General features: G+C 40.4%; 1 non-coding gene and 1 pseudogene across 1 annotated transcript; both read right to left on the bottom strand.

Moving 5' to 3' along the window:
- Positions 1-447: 447 nt before the first annotated feature.
- LOC116583766 lies at positions 448-554 on the bottom strand. Its single transcript, XR_004282879.1, has one exon. It is a non-coding gene; the product is annotated as a U6 spliceosomal RNA (small nuclear RNA).
- Positions 555-6,658: 6,104 nt separating this feature from the next.
- On the bottom strand, positions 6,659-7,209 carry LOC116583355 (annotated as a pseudogene).
- Between the last annotated feature and the right edge of the window lie 10,660 nt (positions 7,210-17,869).

Raw genomic sequence — 17,869 nt, 5'->3', positions numbered from 1 at the left:
ATTAAGCATCTGCCTTTGGCCCAGGTTATGATCCCAGAGTCCTGGGATTGAGCCCCATATTGGGCTCCCTGCTCAGCCAGGAGCCTGCTTCTCCCTCTTCCGATCCCCTCATTTGTGCCCTCTCACTCTCTCAAACACATAAATAAAGTCTTTAAAAAAAAAAAAAAGAGTAAGAAAGTCCACATTTATTGCTGCATTAAACCAAATCCTTTAAATATTCCCAAAAGAAGTATACACTGAAACAAATATTTGAACATAAAGATGTATTTTGTGGCATTATGTATAAAAGAGAAAATAAGAATAATCCTAAAATCCTAGAATCTCAAGAATAGTCATATATTATGAAATATTTGGCATCAGTGAAATTTTTTTAAATTTAAATTTTAGTTAACATATAGCGCAATATTGGTTTCTGGAGCAGAATTTAGTGATTCATCACTTACATACAAAAATATGAAATGCTTCACAAATTTGTGTTTCATCCTTGCACAGGGGCCATGCTAGTATTCTCTATATCATTCTAGTTTTAGTATATGTGCTGCCAAAGGATGCACCGGCTGCAAAGAAATTTTAATTAATGTTTCAAAAATATTTAAGGATATGGAAAAATAAAGCAGAAAAAATAAAACAGCTTCAAGGAACTGATCATGTAGTAGGGATATAGGCACATAAATAATTAGTTTAATGATTAAGGTCAAAGCAGAAGTATCTATATAATACTGAAGAAGCAAAAGAGTAAATATTTAAATGTCTAGTGTGAGGGTGTTTGAAGGCAGACTCTCAGAGGAGATGGCCTCTAAATTGAAAATATGAATGAATAGAATGGATAGGAATGGTTCAAGCAGAAGAAACAACATATGCCAAAGCATAGAGCATAGAATAACATGGTATATTGATGAAACTTTATGAAGCTCAATATTATTAAAGGAAAAACTATCAAAATAGGTGAAGATGAAGGAAGGGAGGTAGTCAGGGACAAATCATACAGTGCATCAAGTAGCATACAAAGATCTAGAATTTATGACAAGATCAGTGGGGTATGGAATTAGTGAAACATTTTCAGTAGGGATATGACAAGTCAGATTTAACTATAACCCTAGATGTCCATCAATAGATGAATGGATCAAGAAGATGTGGTATATATACACAATGGAATACTATGCAGCCATCAAAAGAAATGAAATCTTGCCATTTGCGACAACATTGTTGGAACTAGAGTGTATCATACTTAGCGAAATAAGTCAAGCAGAGAAAGACAACTATCATATGATCTCCCTGATATGAGGAAGTGGTGATGCAACATGGGGGCTTAAGTGGGTAGGAGAAGAATCAATGAAACAAGATGGGATTGGGAGGGAGACAAGCCATAAGTGACTCTTAATCTCACAAAACAAACTGAGGGTTGCTGGGGGGAGGGGGGTTTGGAGAAGGGGGGTGGGGTTATGGACACTGGGGAGGCTATGTGCTTTGGTGAGTGCTGTGAAGTGTGTAAACCTGGCGATTCACAGACCTGTACCCCTGGGGATAAAAATATATGTTTATAAAAAATAAAAAATTTAAAAAATAATAATAATTAGAAAAAATATATATATAACCCTATCATCTCCACACATTGCAGGGACATAAATATTTCTTGAGGAAATTAGACATAAAATCAAATATCCAATTTGACGTATTCTTTTTTTAAATTAATTTATTTTTTAAATAAACATATAATGTATTTTTATCCCCAGGGGTACAGGTCTGTGAATCACCAGGTTTACACATTTCACAGCACTCATCATAGCACATACCCTCCCCAATATTCATATCCCCACCACCCTCTCCCGTCCCCCCCCCAGCAACCCTCAGTCTGTTTTTTGAGATTGAGTCTTTTATGATTTGTCTCCCTCCCAATCCCATCTTCTTTCATTTTTTCTTTTCCTACTCCCCAACCCTCCCACATTGCATCTCCACTTCCTCATATCAGGGAGATCGTATGATAGTTGTCTTTCTCCAATTGACTTATTTTGCTAAGCATAATACCCTCTAGTTCCATCCACGTCGTCGCAAATGGCAAGATTTCATTTCTTTTGATGGCTGCGTAGTATTCCATTGTATATATATACCACATCTTCTTTATCCATCAATTTGACGTATTCTTGCTTTACTCCTGCCTCTTCGACAACACATTGCTCTCTCCCAGCTGTCTAAACTAACATGCTTCAGGTCGCCTCCAGGATCTCTTCAGTAATGTCTATTATCAGGAGCAGAATTATGTTGCATAGTGTCCTCCAAGTAAGGCTGTTGTGAAGCTCATCTATGGATGGCGATACAATGTGTCACTGCCCTCCAGATGCAAGACTGAAACTAACTACTGCTATGGTCCAAGCTCATATGCCCAGAACTAAGACAGTAGCAGTAAGTAAGTCTTGAGAGAAGGAAATGGATTGAAGAAATATATAGAGATGGAAGTTGGAATGGATGGGATGGCTAGTAGCCTGAGAACCAAGGAGGGCAATGGTAAGTTTAGTTCGGGAGCTATTCTACCAAACAGCATTTAAACCAGTGGTTTCCAAATTTGGCTGCGCATTGGAATCAGTGGCTGAGCTTTGCAACAATACATATTCTAGAACATCACTCTTGAATTTTCAGATTCAGTACTCCTAGGGTGTGAAACAGGTATCCGCATTTTAAGTAAGCTCCAACGGTGATCAGAATGCACAACCCGAATCAGAACTTTTACTGTAGAATACTGCTCAATTCAGAGTTACTGGAGTATTAACTAGCACATAAATGGATACAGAAAAAAATGTCTTGGTTATGATCCCATGGCTCCTGTTGTTGCAAGTGTATTTAGTAGAAATCTGAATATTCCCTTCCATTGCTATTCTGAGCAGATGTTCATTCCTCATTCATGAGAAATTAGGGTTTGAATATCCTGCACCTGTTGCCAAATCTTACCAATGGCAGATTCTCAGCTTCTTTCTCTATACATCTATTAATCCAGTTCATAATGATTTCTTTTATGTTTAGCATGTGCTTTTCCTGGCACAGGAAGATGTCCTCTATATAAGCCTAACTTTGCACATACACAGATGATTCTATTAGTTACTCAGCAGATGTCCAAGACAATGGTTTTCCACAAGAGAACTGTATCCTGAAGATTAAACCATTTTGCCTTGAAAAGTGGCCAAAATTTTAATTCTAAGTTATTAAAAACCCTGTGAAGAAGTTGTATGTATAATGCACACAGTGTGACTCAGATTACCGACTGTGGAGAATATTGGGTGAAAAACAAACATATTGATTTGTTGATACTGTTCCCCAAAGTGGTGCTTCTCCATGTGAAAGATATGATTGCTTTAGATAGGTTGAACTGGTAAATTTGCTCTTCCCAGACGTTTTAGTAGATCTCTACTTACTTATGCCAGCCGTTCACTGGGGTGGTCACTAGATGTTCTCTTACATGGTAAAACTCTTGAGGCTTACATAACCTCTCTTTAGACATTAGTTAGTGGTGGATACAGAGGTAATGACTGCACTTGTATTTTTTTTAAAAAATAAACTCAATATTAACACATCTTACCAATACTCTTGAACTATATTGAATGATGATCAAAACCTCGCCTGTTGCAGTAGCACTGCCAACAAAAACCAGATTCCACTGAAGACCTTTCTCTTGTACCTGTTGGTAAATTGTCTTGTATATACACCCTGGAAGCACATGCTTCCCAACTTCCTTCATACTTAGGAGTCAGGGGGAGCAAGCTCATCTGGGCACTTTTGATTTCTAACAGTTTTGTTGACAAATGAATTCACAGCTGGATTTGAAGGGTGTTGTTCTTAAAAGGGGTAGCACGAGGGAGATCTCAGGCATGGCGAAATAGTTCTGTATCTTAACTAAGGTGGTGCTTTTATCAATCCACATGATGGGATCGAATGACAAAGAGCTATACTTACACATCATATCAATATCACTATCAATTCCCTGGTTTTGATACCATACGGCCCAGAAGATGTAGCTGTTGAGGGAGATGGGATGAAGGGTACAGAGGACCTGTATGTACTTTCTTTGCACCTTCCTCTGAATTTATAATTATTTCAAAATAAGTTGAAAAGAGAGCTCCTTGTCAGAGTCATTGTCCATGAGAGAGCAACAGCCCCAAGCAGTGTGAGAGCTTGCTTCTTCTAGAACTGACGTTGTCTGCTTTGTCTGCGTTTCGGCCAGCACATACCAATGAGCCTGTCTCTTCACCCAGTTCTTTGCCTTGTATTTTGTCGATGCATAGCCTTCGCAATTCAGGCCCAATTTCTACCTTAATATTTTTTCTTGTTCAATCCATAATGCCTAACAGTGTCTGGCCCGTGGCAGGCATTTTTGGCTGAATGAACAGAGGAAGGAAAGATGGTCTTATCTATCCTCCTAGAACTCTGAGTTCCTTGAGGGCTAGAACAACAGATTCATCTATGTCGGCAGAACATCTAGCACAGTAGGCATTCAGTGAATGTTTTTGGAAGTAATAAATGGAATGTTATAAAATCAGTGAGGATTATTGTTATTAACATTTTAAAGGCTCTAACTATCCTCCGCTAAAAGGAAGTTTTCATAATTTTTATCGACTTCACCTTTCTTTTTAAGATCTTTTATATTTTTTTGAACATAACTGAGGGCAACCTATTTTTAGCAAAGTAGTATTCTTCTGTATGTATGCCTATAAAATGGTAGTTTTCTAAGATAAGAGAATTATATTCAAAGTTGTTCTTGCAAATCACATCCTGCAGAGATTCTAGATGGTTGTGGCAGCAGCTCTGCTACTTTTCAAAATAAATTAGTGCGCACTTGGGATCCAGGAGATGACTGCTTGTTAACTGGTTGCCGCAAGGCTGAGAAAAGTAAGGAGCCCCACCATAAGACCAATGAGCTGCCAAGGCCTTGGGCCCATACCTTTCATAGCTTCATTACTAGCCCACTGGCACTGTTTGAATCTTCAAGAAAGCAGCCTGTGTGCTTTGGTGGAGAAAGGTGGGGGGAAAAAAAAGACAAGTATCTGATGCAAGTGATACCTAATTTTCAAGACATTTCTTATATAGTCTCTCATTTTGTGAATATTCGACAAGGCTCCTTGGGGCCTAACACAGAAAACCTAACACAAACAGGCTTTAAAGATGGAGAATTTGTTAGCTTATGTAAAAAAGTCCCGAGTGAGACTTGAACTAGGAGCCAAAACACTGTTACCCCGGCCTGGTGTGTCTCTTCTCTTAGCTCTGCCCGTGCATATGTTGTCTTCTTTATCAGGCTTTATTCAGTGACCTGCTAAATCTGTCCAAGTTCAAGTATAGAAGTAGAGAGAGTAGATCTCTTCCCAGTAAATTCAGTACAGATCCGAGGATTCACTCTAATTGGACCAGCTGAAGTCTCACGTTCACTCATTAACTCATCACTGTGGCTGAGGGTGTCCTGGGAACCACTTGGCCTGGCCTGGGTTTTGCACTTTTCACCCTACTGGAATCAGTTCAGGTCCAACCGAATGAAAGGTTCACAAAGTAAAATACCAACTCCAGAAGATATGTTGGGTCCCATTCCTAGGAGAAAGAGGTAAGAGATGCTGGCAAGCCAACGCTGTAAACACCAAGCATATCCAGCACTTTGCCATTCGGTGCAGCGGGGCGGATGCTTACAGGTTCCCGGTGTGCTGCTGCTGCTTTTGGGCCTTCGCCTCTACCACTGCTCCTCATGTCGCCTTTTTTATTTTTTTTTTGTACGATTTTTTAAATTTATCTGACAGAGAGAAAGAGCACAAGCAGCGGGAGTGGGAGAGGGAGAAGCAGGGAGGCTGAGCAGGGAGCCCGATGCCGGGTTCAATGCCAGGACCTGGAGATCATGACCTGAGCTGAAGGCAGACGCTTATGTGACTGAGCCACCCAGGTGCCCCTTTCTTTCTTTCTTTCTTTCTTTCTTTCTTTCTTTCTTTCTTTTTTTTTTTTTTTAATAGTTAAGAGATTTTGTTCCAGTAGCTGTAATTACAGTGCTTGTCTCTCTCCTGGGCAGCTGTGTAAGCCCAAGTACAAGTACAAACGCTAGGGAATGTGGGATGACCCAAGACAGAGCGAATCGCAGGGACCCTGTGGTGACCATGAGGGACCGTGGCCGGTTCTGCTCCATCTCCTGGTGGACTCGACTCTGGCCGCTGCCGCAGAACTGATACGAGGCACGGTTCTCCCTTCTGTGGGTTCAGTTCTCCTTATCTTTATATGTAACTGCTTTTAAAATGCACTGAGTTCAGTTTAAAAACCAACCACTAAAATGGATCTCAACAGATCTAATGCCCGAGGAGGCGAGTCGGGCTGATCTGACACAGCAGCTCCTCGAGGCCCCGTGTGCCTGAAATCCCTTCTCAGTATTGAACAGTGGGTTGGTTTTCTCTTTACAATTAAAAAAAAAAAAAAAAAAAAAAAGCTGAGTGGTACTGCATAGGAGTTCCACAAATGGTCTCATTGGGAACAAACACAATTTACATTAAATAAAAACCTGGCTGCCGGCTGTGTCTGCGCATCGACAGCCTGGTGAAGCACGCTGTGACCGACCATGTAGACAGCTTCTGGCTCTCACACCACAGGAGAGTAAAGCAGGGTGGAAGTGGGCAGTCGGCAGGGGTCGGGGGGTGGGGAGCGCGGCTCACCTCTGGTTCGGGAACTGATTGGACAGCCAGTCGGGTCTCTCATAGAGCCTGGCCCAGTGGTGGCTCAGGTGGCCTGACTGTACCAGTTCCTGGGGTGCAGGGAGCATAGCCCCAGCCTGTCCGTGATCTCAGCTGCATTCGTGGTGTTGGGGAGGTCCTGCTCTCTGTCACTTCTGTCAGCTGTGAAGATGAGACCTTGTGTGTTCTGGAAGCGGTGGTGCCACAAGGTGGGGCCTTGTCCTGGTCACCTGAGTCCCACACGGTGAGGCTGATGGTCTTGTCCTCCATGGTTTCCATGGTTTCCACAGTGAAACCTACGTTGGGAACGGTGGCCACGATCTCACCCAGCTTCTGTTTGTACGGGATGGTGGTCCTTCTGCAACATCCAAGCCCACCATGAGAATGCATGCACATTTCTTTTTTGCCAAAAAGGCCCTTAAAGAGGTTCGAGAAGATATTTCCCATGCTGTAGATGGGTGGGAGGAACACTGGCCAGAGGAAGCCCTCGGGGCCACCACGAGGCCACTGCTCTGAGCCAGGTGTTGGTTTTCCTCCCAACCCTCCTAGTGCCTTCTTGTCAAAAAACTATCTGTCCTTCGAGAGACTGTCCCGTTTAAATGTCCCTTTCTTTGTCAGGCCTCCCCTCAGTCCTCAGTCCTTGGTCAAATGCATTTCTCTTACTATCTGTGTTTCTACAGTACTTTTGAACCTCTGCTCTAACATCCCCTTATAGTCTGTTTGGTATGGCAGTGACCTGCATTTGTTTCTTTATTTCCCCAGGTGACCAGCTTTTTGAGGTTAGGTACTGAATCTGTTATAGCTTTGCATTGCCCACAGAGTACCTAGTGACTTGGCCATACCCACAATATATTCTTGCTGAATTATTGACTTGAAATTAATTTGAATAATTGATCTTTTTTTTCCATTTCAGCATGCTCTGTCAGTGGTCTGTTTTCACTCCTACAAAACTGCTCTGGGGCATGGATTTATTTTTGAAGTTTTCCCACTTTTTCTTCAACTTCAATAAGAAATAAATTTATACTTATTTTTATTCAAAATCATCCTTCAGTTGCTAGTTTGTGTACCCTAAGATTGGGTTTGACCACCTTATATCCTTCATAGATTTTATATCAGAAACCAAATCTATTATGCATGGGGTGGCTTTAAGCTATATCATCAGCCAGAATTAATAACAATTAAAACAGGGTCTTTCGGGGCACCTGGGTGGATCAGTGGGTTAAGGCCTCTGCCTTTGGCTCGGGTCATGATCCCAGGGTCCTGGGATTGAGCCCTGTGTCAGGCTCTCTGCTCAGCAGGGAGGCTGGTTCCCTTCCTCTCTCTCTGCCTGCCTCTCTGCCTACTTGTGATCTCTGTCTGTCAAATGAATAAATAAAATCTATTTTTAAAAAGTATTTTTTAAAAAACCAGGGTCTTTCTATTGCAAATTAAATTCAGCATTTTATAATTCACCAACAAAATCTGATTGACATGAGTACTCTTCTGACCTGTTTAAAATGGATATATAGTGGGCGCCTGCGTGGCTCTGTCATTTAAGCCCCTACCTTTGCTTTCGGCTCTGGTTTTGATCTCAGGGTTGTGAGACCGAGCCCCATGTCTGGCTCTGAGCTCTGCATGGATTTGACTTGAGATTATCTCTCTGCCCCTCCTCCTCTACCTCTCCCCACTGCTTGTGCAGCCTCTCTCTCCAAAACAAACAAATAAATCTTTAAAATCAAAAAATAAGAAAGTAATAAAATGGAGAGATAATGATACATCTTCTCTGCTAGTGGAGCTGGAAAGACCAGTGGTTAATCCTACACAAGTGAGATCAATAGGATGAAAACGGGAAAATATTCAGTGTAATAGAGCTTTACTGAGCACTTACTGTGGCTTTATGCCCTTGGCTTGATGTGGACGATGAATAAAACATAAAAATCCTCATAGCACAGGCCTATGCACAGAACCTTTTTATTTTTTAATTTAATTTATTTATTTATTTGAGAGAGAGAATGAGCAGGAGGGAGGGAGAATCAGGCTCCCTGCTTGGCAGGGAGCCTGACGCTGGGCTCAATACCAGGACCCTGAGATCATGACCCAAGCTGAAGGCAGGCGCTTAACCCACTGAGCCACCCAGGCGCCCTGCACAGAACCTTTAAAAATAACGTAGTAAGGCCGGTAATCAAGTTTCACAGACTACTATAGGGGGATGGAGAAACAGAACTTAACCCAGAACAGGAACATAAAGTAAGAATTTATGAATGCAAAAAAAAAAAAAAGAATTTATGAATTCAGTTAGTTATCTAGTGTTTCCAAATAGATAATGTTTGCATTGTATAGAGAGTCTGTGGCTTGGAGACGCTTATTCAGGGTCACTTATGGAGACTGGCATCTGTAGACTGGCATTTCCAGCCAGTCTCAATCTGCTTGTTAAATATGACTGTCCTTCTCACTTCATGTCTGTTATTGCTAGAATTAATGAATCACAACCACAGAAGAATCTTTCTATGACACAATATATTTAAGAAAAAAAGATCTACAAAGTAAAGTAACTAAGAAACTTAAAAAAATATTGTATTCGTAAGCAGAAATGAGTTTCACGCCTACCATACCACTGAGGAAATGAGTATGCATTCTCCTGTGTCTGGCTGGATGTTGAAATTTGGCAGAGTGCCTGCAAACAAGAAAGTTTCCCAGTTAGGGTCCCCTGATTTTGGAGACGGCAGTTAGGAATAAAATTCATATACAGACTTACATGTCACTTTCACACAGGAAGCAAATGTGATACAGTAATTTTCCCAAAATATCGTTTAAAGTGTTAAGCTCCCTCTTCCAAATAAAATGAGCTGAATCTGATTTGAAAGCTGTGCACATTCTTGGGCTCCGTAAAGTCAGCTAACCTCAACCCATTAAGATAAACATAGGGTACTGCATATTTAAGATGAATTACATGTCTTGGTGGGTAATTTTCAAGCATATATGAAAGCGATGATATTAATAATAAACCAAGCCAGAGAATTGCTTATTTTTCAGTGAAAACAAAAAATACATCATTTAGAGTTGTCAGTCCAAATGTGTTGGTTTCTTTGGTAGTTATTTCTCCCCTGAAGTCTCCTCTGGGATTTTACTGAATTATATGACTCTTGTGTAGAACTCTTGATACATAGTTTGCTAGGGAGGGAAAACCTTTTCAACTAATGAAACTGTATATTTTATGGTTATATATACTCGATCTAGGAAAATGAAAACATAAAATATACCTTCAAACAAAAAATGTTTCTGGATTTTGAACTTGAGAGTTTACACCAGGCTTCTATGCAATGAGACATGTTAAGTGCAGTTATTCTTTTACCTAATCATCTCTTTCCATCTCCTGTACATCTGCTACATATTTTCACTTAGGTATTTCACAAGTGTGGTGTATTCAAATCCAATCATTACCTTACTCATAAACTCACCCCTCCTATGTTCCCAGTCCTGTATGTGACTCGACCATTGACTCATTCACTCAGGACTAATATTTACAGGTTATCCTTAGTATTCTTGTTAGTTTTACTTCCATATCCTGCTAATTCCATCTCATTAATAGCCCTAAATACATGACAAGTGCCTTATTTTTTTTAAGTTTATTTAAGAGAGAGCGTGTGTGTGCACATGCTATCCTGAGTGGGGGAGTGGCAGAGCGAGAGGATCTCAAGTAGATTCCCTGTGACCATGGAGGCCAGTGCAGGGCTGATCTCAGGACCCATGAGATCATGACCTGAGCTGAAACCAAGAGTCAGTTGCTTAACCAAATGAGCCAACAGGCACCTCCACAACTGCCTTATTTTAGACATTATCTCTCAGCTGGATTGTTGTAATAGTCACCTAGTTTGTCTCTTCTTGTTGATCTTATCCTTAAAAACCCTCTTACTCTCATGAAAATCTAGATCTGTTTTTGTCATTCCCAATGGTCCCACATTGTCTATAGGAGAAAATTCCAGATTCCTTAGGATGGCATTTAAGACACCATGATCTGGTGTCACACCAGCATCAGTGAGAAGCTATATTAAAAAATACATATATGCCTTTACAATGGCACTGAAAGTTTCCTCCTTCAGCTAGTTCTTTATTTCTCCTTCCTTTCAGAGGCAAACTTTTTAAGAGTTGCTTATATTTGTATCTTCATTATCTTATGATCTCTTTACTTTTTAAACCACTTCAGCCTTTTCCTATTTCTCCACCATCAGTGTTTCCACAAAAATGTCTTACTCCATAGTTACCAATGACCGCCATATTTGTCCGAGTAATAGCTTCAGTCTTCCACCAGACAGCTGTATTACATATGACAGAACTGATTACTCATGAGCACTCCTTTGAATCTTAAGAAACCAGCATAACAGTATTCATTATTTTTGCACCACACCCCGTGCTCCATGCAATCCGTGCCCTCTATAATACCCACCACCTTAAGAAACCTTTGGGCTCTCCTCCTACCTTTCTAGTTGCTCTTTCAGAATTCTCCTCTGAGGACTCATTATCATTTAGCCGACCCTTAAATGTTGGATTTCCTCAGGGATCTTTGTCCCCCTTCATGTCTCACTTTTGCCATAGGCAAAAATCACATACTCCTTGAGTTCAGATGTAAGCAGATGACTCATAACGTTGTATCTCTAGCACAGATCTTTGAGCTCCAAAACTGCATATTCAACTCTTTTCTTAGCATATATACTTGAATACAGAATACACACTTTAAAAATCAATGTACCCTGGTGGCTGGGTGGCACAGTCAGTTAAGCATCCAACTCTTGGTTTCAGCTCAGGTCATGATCTCAGGGTCATGAGATTGAGCCCCACGACAGGGTCCATGCACAGTGTAAAGTCTGCTTGAGATTCTCTCTTTTTCCTTCTCCCTCTGCCCCTCCCCACTCTGTGCTCTCTCTTAAGATAAATAAATAAACCTTTAAAAAGTACATAAATAGGGGCATCTGGGTGGCTCAGTGGGTTAAGCCTCTGCCTTCGGCTCAGGTCATGATCTCAGAGTCCTGGGATAGAGCCCCACATCGGGCTTTCTGCTTGGCAGGGAGCCTGCTTCCTCCTCTCTCTCTCTGCCTGCCTCTCTGCCTACTTGTGATCTCTCTCTTTCTCTGCCAAATAAATTTTAAAAATCTTTAAAAAAATACATAAATAAAAATCAGTGTATCCAAAACTGAACTTATTATTGTTCCTACCAAACAGCTCCTCAGCCTGTATTTCTTGGCTCAGTAAATGGTACTAATTATATACCCAGTAGTCCTAGCCAGCAATCTGGGCAACATCCCCCAACTTCCATTCTCTGACTTTTTTTTTTTTTTTTAGATTTTATTTATTTATTTGAGAGAGAGAGAGCTCTCACATGAGCCAGGAGAGAGAGGGGGGAAGAGAATCTCAAACAGACTGTGTTCAGCTCAGAGCCTGATGTGGGGCTCGATCTAATGGCTCTGAGATCATGACCTCAGTTGAAACCAAGAGTCAGGCTTTTAGCTGACTGAGCCACCCAGGTGCTCCCTTTCTGATCTTTTACATCCAAATAATAACCAAATCTTGAAAACGAATACCTAAATGTTTCCCTAGTATCTCCTGTCTACTATGTACATACCATCATCCTTATTTTCTCTTGCCTAGACCAGGACAATAATCTTTAACATTTTCCTGCCTGCATCATTTGTTTCTTAGGTTAGTTCTCTATCCTGAGGCATATTTAGTGTTTTGTTTTTTTCTCTCTCTCTTTCTTGTCTCGCTTCTGAAGTACTCTTCTCTTTTGGTTTTCCTACCATTTTTTATTTTTTCTTCTTAGCTCCTATGCCAGTTCCCTTTGATCTCCTGGTCTACTAAACACAGTGCTCCTCAGTGTTCTGTCAGAAACCTCTTTTTCTCTTTCTTTTTTTTTTTTTTTAAGATTTTATTTATTTATTTGACAGAGAGAGATCACAAGCAGGCAGAGAGGCAGGCAGGGAGAGAGGAGGAAGCAGGCTCCCCGCTGAGCAGAGAGCCCGATGCGGGGCTCGATCCCAGGACCCTGAGATCATGACCTGAGCCGAAGGCAGAGGCTTAACCCACTGAGCCACCCAGGCGCCCCAGAAACCTCTTTTTCATATATTACTCTCTCCTTCGGTGATGTCTTCTCTCTCTTGGCTTCAAATAACAACTAGATATTTTAACTAATAGAGTCATATTTGCAGGCTAGTTTTCTCCCCTGAGATATACTTGAATTTTATTCTGGACTTCTCTGAATGTAGGTCCCATAAAGCTTAGCGAATCTGGTCCTGCACCCATCTATCTTGATGTCATTCTGACTACAGTATTATTTTCCCTTATTCTCTGATGGGCGATGGTCTGCTTATCTTCAAAATCCAGGTAACATACTATCTTTTTTCTGAAGTCTTCTTTACCTAATGCTTTCCTTGTTCTCTCTCCAGCTTGACTATGGTTAAATTTCTTCCCATATTAGTTAGGACTTTTTTGGTCACTACTGAGAGAAACTTAATTCTAACCAGCTAAAGCAAGCAGGAGGATCATGTAACCGTGGAAATGGCAGTGGTTCAAATGGCATCTACGACAGCTGGAGCAATGGAATCCAAAGGCATCTAGATTCTCTCTCCATCTTTCATCTCTGCTTCTCTTTCTGGGTTGGTTTTATTCACTCAACCAGATTTTCTCCAAACCGTAGGAAACTCATCCACCGGAAGTTCTGATGCTTCACGTTTCTGCATCATACTCAGCAGGAGACTGGATCTCTTTTGCCCTGTTGCATTTTGAAAAAGAATTCAACTTAGGATTCTGTCTGGCTAGGCTTCAGTCATGTTTGTAACCCTAGATCGGTGACATGTAGTTGTGGGTCAGGGTATTAATATTTGCCCCACTTTGATCAGCTGCACAAACTCAAATAACCATGACTGAAAGAGAAAACAGAGGGTTTCACTAGAACCTCCTGGTTGAATTGGAGGTACTTGGGGTTTTGGGAAGAATTTTCTATATGAAGGGTAAGGGTACTGGCATACAAAAGAACTTTCTACTAATCTTATCTAGTTGTTAAAGTTTGCTTAAGTGTGTGTGTGTGTGTGTGTCTGTCAGAAAGACGGGAGACTGTTTAGGGTGCATTAGTTTAATGAAATGGATATGGGAGCTATTCATTTTTTTTTCTTTTTAAGTTTTATAGTGGGTATCTGTCTTCTGAAAGTTGCTAGTAGTTTTATTTAATTTTTTTTTATTAGAGTTAAATACTGAGGGAAACTCCCTTTTTTCTGAAAACCTTAGAACATTGGCCCTTAATTATGTACCTTTCACTATCCTCTGGGGAGGAATAAAAGATCCATTAAACTGAAAAGTTCTTGGGTTTTGCATTTGGTGAAGTCTTATAATCCCCCTCTTTACCTGTGTGCTTAAAAACTGCTAGGTTAAGGTGAGGTAAATTTGTATAGAATGGAGATTCAACAACAGTAACAAAAACATTGGAGTTGTAGCAAACTGGGGCAAGCAGAAGACTAACTTACTGCTTTCATTCTGGTGGTAGGACCTTGGCTTCCCTGGTGATTCCTGTGGCAATGGAACTCTAAAAGAATCTGATGCCAGTGAAAGGGCATTTAGAGCTCCATTGGTATTGGTCATTTTGTAAATAAAGGGGTTGATCGACATTCCTGTTCTCTACTGACCCATCCAGATGACTGAGCAGAACTATATCCAGTAGCAATATAAGCTACCTTTGGTGACTTTAAAAGTGAAATTTCATGTGTTGAAATATGACCCATATACATAGATCTCAATCTCTTTCCTGGTCTCAGCATCTCTCATTGAGTGTATGATCCGCTATACTGATTTCTTATCTTTCCCTTGACTTCACAGTTTGGTTTACTGATAATCCAACAAATGAAGTAGAAAGATACTGATTGAATGAGGTTTAATGAAATGATTTAAAAAAAGATTTATCGGGCGCCTGGGTGGCTCAGTGGGTTAAGCCGCTGCCTTCGGCTCCGGTCATGATCTCAGGGTCCTGGGATCGAGTCCCACATCGGGCTCTCTGCTCAGCAGGGAGCCTGCTTCCCTCTCTCACTCTCTGCCTGCCTCTCTGCCTACTTGTGATCTCTGTCTGTCAAATAAACAAATAAAATCTTTAAAAAAAAAATAAAATAAAAATAAATAAAAAAAGATTTATCCCTGACTTTTTTCCAGGTTTCCAGCATGTATGCTTAGGCAAGCAGTTGACCATTCTGTCTTAAGGTTCTACACAAGTCAGAAGCGAAAGCTAATATCAGTCCGAGTTGAAAGCTTTAAGTGTGTTCAGATATTTTCTGGCCACTCATACAACCCTACACATGTGCACTGACTTGTAGATCCTCAAAGAAATGTATAGTTTTTCAAAGCGCTCCATGGATATCTCATTTTTCAAGTATTTCTTTTAATGTTTGCACAATCTCTTGCTTGTCCCAACTGATATCACTACTTACTATAGCTGCAGTATTAAACAATTGCTGCTGGTTGTTTTTGACAAACACCGCGGGGATAGGACCTTTTCACTTGAGAAAAGTTTGAATTATATCAAATAAAGACAAGTACAGTAAATGGGGCTATTCCAGGGAACTGCCAAACAAGTCGAATAGTAACAATTATCTGGGGATTGGGTGATATGGGGAGTTCCAAGCACATTCTGCACCCTACAGTGACTGATTTTAAGAACTGTTGTGGTTGTGAGATTCTTAGTGTTCAAGTGTATTGTGGGGTTGGGAGAGGAATATGAGAATAGGACAACTAAAGTCCCATAAAGCTCACATTTTCTGCTGAGATTCAGCCATATTTCTCCAATAAACACTCCTCGGATTTTTGCAAGCCTTTTGTTAATTTCTGTGATTCTGAAAGTGTTGATTTTGCAATTTTTGCTAGTTTTTATTTTCTTTGCTTTCCTGGAATAATAAATATTTTGGAATTCCTTACTCTGCCAATTCCAGAAATGATTATAAAGGAAGCAACACATGTAAAACATCAGAAATTTTTTTTTTAAGATTTTTATTTATTTATTTGACAGAGAGAGAGGGGGGAAGAGAGAGAGAGAGAGGGAACACAAGCCCGGGGAGTAGGAGAAGTAGGCAGAAGCAGGCTCCCTGCTGAGCAGAGAGCCTGATGTGAGACTCATCATAATTCGTCTTCTGTTTATTGCCTACATGTATTTACTTGAGGTTAACCTGGAAATGTGGCGGCCTGTTGGGGAAAACGCATTGCCATTCCATACTCTCATTCTTTTTTATCTGCAGAATGTAAGGAGTAGGTAAGCCTGAAGGTGTCTTTTAACTAAGATGTTGTTTTGATTGACTTTTTGCTTCTGAAGCTTAATCTACCCTGCAAAAAGCTTAGGTCTGCCAAAGTCAGACCTATAGGCCTGATTATGACAAATAGCAGAAAGCTTTTGAAAAGGCAGAGTGAAAGAGCAGTGAGTGGATGCCCTAATGAAGTTCTATATTTATAAGTAGGACACTTCATGCTCCCTATACAGGCATGACTTTTGGTAATGTCACTGATGACATATCCACCCCATCCATTAAGAGTAGAACAACTTCAGACACTCACTTTTTGCCTTTAAAATCAGTGACACGGTTCTTATGGCTGACAGCCTCACAGGGACAGGCAATTAAGTCCTCTGATGAGTGGCTCCAATGGATTCAACGAAGCACATGTATTCCCAGGAGGAGATTTACTAACCCAGCACATTTGGCTTTAAGAAAGTGGGTTAGATTCTGTCAGGTGAAAAAGTAGTACTCGAGTACCCTGTGGGATACTGGGTTGAGGATGGACTGGGGAATATATGAATTTTTCTCACCCTCAAGAATTCTAGGGAAATGGTGTCACACTTGGTAATCAGCTAATTTCCCCCAAAGAATGTATTTTTCAGGTAGAAAATGCTCCTTCAGCTAAAGTGACACACAGGTTCCCTGGGGAAGGGGGCAGCTGTCATGTTTAGATCTGCTGGAGCTGGCACCAAGAAGACCGTTTCTCTACCATTTGGCTTATGGAATTGCTGTTCATTGGAAGCCAATGATCTTGTAAGCTTAAGAACTAACTCCACCCCATACCCAGGAAAAATATACTCTAGGAACGAAGTTGCAGCATGAAACAAGATAAAGTCCTTGGCTTATGGATCTTGCACTGTAACGAGTAAGACAGTGAATACATAAACAAATACATATTGGTGCTTGGTACTGAGAAAACAATGGTTGGCCTGTATTCATACATTAATCACTTTTATCCTATCCCGTGGTTGTATGCATACAAAGAGACTCATGCTAGATATAGATAGATGATAGATAGAGAGATAGATAGATAGATAGATAGATAGATAGATAGATAGATATAGAAATTGGAAAAGAACAGATTTGGGTTTCGGAAATTAATTTTAAAGTTAGTAGAAACCATTGGGTTCAAGAATGCATTGGAGGAAAGGAAATCAAGATAATAACTATAGGCAGTTTTGTTGAGAAGTTTATGAGGAAGCAGAGAATAAAGGAGCAGAAGCTGGAGAGGCACAACTAAAACATTATGAAAAGGATTGATGAATGTTGAGGTGCACATCCTATAAGTCTTTAATAATTAATACAGCTTTATGATAGTCCAGGAAGTAACAACAGAATAGAAGATTATGAAATAGACCCAAATATCTACATGGCTTATCATAAATTTAGCATTTTGAATCTGTGAAGGTGGAATTTTTTTTCCTTTCATAGATATTGTTGGGACAGTTGGCTAACTAGGAAAACATTGCGTAAAATATTCAAAATGGAGAAGAAGAAATGTTTGATAGAATTAGCAATTTTAAAAATAATTTTCAGGGGCGCCTGGTGGCTCAGTGGGTTAAAGCCTCTGCCTTCAGCTCAGCTCATGATCTCAGTGTCTTGGGATCAGGCCCCACATCAGGCTCTCTGCTCATCAGGGAGCCTGCTTCCCCCTCTCTCTCTGCCTGCCTCTCTGCCTACTTGTGATCTTTGTCAAATAAATAAAATATTAAAAAATAATAATAATAACTTTCAGTGCACCTGCCTGGCTCTGTCAGTAGATCATGTGACTCTTGATCTCAGGGTCATGAGTTTGAGCCCTACATAGGGTGTAGAGATTACTTAAAAACATTTCTTTTGATAATAATTTTCATGATAGTATCAGAATGATAAAAAAAATTAAAAGACATAAAAAATCAATTATGTTAGGAGCAC

The sequence above is a fragment of the Mustela erminea genome, chromosome X (genome assembly GCF_009829155.1).
Source record: "Mustela erminea isolate mMusErm1 chromosome X, mMusErm1.Pri, whole genome shotgun sequence".
In the NCBI taxonomy this organism is placed as follows: Eukaryota; Metazoa; Chordata; class Mammalia; order Carnivora; family Mustelidae; genus Mustela; species Mustela erminea.
The sequence above is the reverse complement of the archived record's forward strand: the minus strand, read 5'-3'. Positions and strand labels throughout refer to the sequence as shown.